The following is a 2,109-nucleotide window of genomic DNA, read 5'->3' as shown; positions in this document are numbered from 1 at the left end:
CACCCGCCTCTGCCTCCCGAAGTGCTGGGATTACAGGTGCGATTCACCGTGCCCAGCCCACTCCCTGTCTTCCGACTTTACTTGCACAGAGCACATTTACATGACCTACACTGCTGTGTCTGGGTGAGTAGAGGAACCTTGGAGAAGCCTGGGTCAGGGCTCAGGGAATGAGCAAGAGAGGAAAGGATGTGGTGACCATGGAAGTTGTTTTGGGGCACAGGATGTGATCTGCGATTGGGGATTGTGAAAAGACCCTCACCGAGGTCTTTCTTCCAGAGCTGCGGCTGAGCCAGAGGATCTCGAACAGCAGAGTTCTTCCTATTCTCGTGCAAGAGCTGAGGATTGAGAGAAGCCCGGTGTAGCTCATGGGAGTGACCTTAGCTTTGAGAAGCCTGAAAATGAGACTTGGATGTAGAGTGGGGTGTGTGTGTGTTTTGAGGGGATCAGGCTCTCATGACCTCTGGCTCTTTTTTTTTTTTTGCTCCAGGAGCACTTCCCAAGCCCACCATCTGGGCTAACCCAGCCCTCGTGGTTCGCGGGTGCAAACATGGCCATGGAATTGTGGAATGATTTTTTTTGTATCCTTAGCAGAGAACCCAGTGAACTTCGTTCTTGATCATCAATGTGATGAGATCCAGAATTCAGTGATGGGCAGAGGCGAGTGGTCACAGGTGAGGTGCAAGGAAACAGGGACAGCAGTACTTGTTCATCTCTGGACATAGATTCAGACACACATGAACGAACCCATGTGCCACAGGTTTCACTGTTTAGTACTTGTAGGTCATGAGGGTAGGCATCTGAGAGCTTGGCTAGATGAAGTACACACGTTGGAGAAAGATGGTTAATTACGAGTGCAAGTTTACATTTTATGGGCCCCTGGGGTATCAATACAGTTCCTAAACGGATGTAGATACATTACTCAACTTCTTCTGTAAAGATGGGGCTAGATTACAATGGTTCTCAACCTAAGAAAATTTTGCATTTCAGTAAATATTTTCTAATGCCCAGAGACATTTTTGATCGTGACTGTGAGGATGCTGGTATCTAGTGGGTAGAGGCTAGGGATGCTGCCAAACATACTGTAAATGTAGAGGACCATGTTTCCTAACCAGTAGTGATCTGACCCCAAATGTCAATAGTGTGGAGAATGAGAAACCTTTAGTGTCCTTTTAAAACTCTGTGCCTCTCTTTTGTCAACTTTCCCCCTTCCTCCCAGTGAACCTGAGAATAAAGATGCTCTGGAGGCCGGGCACGGTAGCTTATTTCTGTAATCCCAGCACTTTGGGAGGCTGAGGCAGGTGGATCACTTGAGGTCAGGAGTTCAAGACCAGCCTGGCCAACATGGTGAAACCCCTGTCTACTAAAAATGCAAAAATTTGCCAGGAGTCTGGGGCAGAATTGCTTGAACTTGGGAGGCGGAGGTTGCAGTGAGCCGAGATCACGCCACTGCACTCCAGACCAGGGAATGGAGCGAGACTGTCCAAAAAAAAAAAAAAAAAAAAAGGAGGAGGGGATGCTCAGGGAATGACCTGTGCTGGGTTGGATAAGGAGACCTTGAAACAGGAAAACTTAGAAGCCCACACAGTATGCAGTGGAACTGGAAAGTGATGGAGTGGTTTAAAGGTAGTATCAGAGAACTTGGATGTAGTTGGTAAAAATAAACCAATGGCCCCTGTTGAAGAAATGAAAGTGTAAGAGTGAGATTAATTTTTTTAGTTTTCAATTTAAATATTGCCGGGCGCGGTGGCTCACGCCTGTAATCCCAGCACTCTGGGAGGCCGAACCGAGTGGATCACAAGGTCAGGAGATCGAGACCATCCTGGCTGACATGGTGAAACCCCGTCTTTACTAAAAATACAAAAAATTAGCCGGGTGCGGAGGCGGGCACCTGTGGTCCCAGCTACTCGGGAGGCTGAGGCAGGAGAATGGCGTCGGCCCAGGAGACGGAGCTTGCAGTGAGCTGAGATCATGCCACTGCACTCCAGCCTGGGCAACAGAGCAAGACTCCATCTCAAAAAAAAAAAAAAAAAAAATTAAAACTACTTTTGGCCAGGTGTGGTGGCTCAGACATACAATCCCACCACTTGGGGAGGCCAAGCTGGGCAGATC

This window comes from Mandrillus leucophaeus, unplaced genomic scaffold (genome assembly GCF_000951045.1).
Source record: "Mandrillus leucophaeus isolate KB7577 unplaced genomic scaffold, Mleu.le_1.0 Scaffold53, whole genome shotgun sequence".
Taxonomy (NCBI): domain Eukaryota; kingdom Metazoa; phylum Chordata; class Mammalia; order Primates; family Cercopithecidae; genus Mandrillus; species Mandrillus leucophaeus.
The sequence above is the reverse complement of the archived record's forward strand: the minus strand, read 5'-3'. Positions refer to the sequence as shown.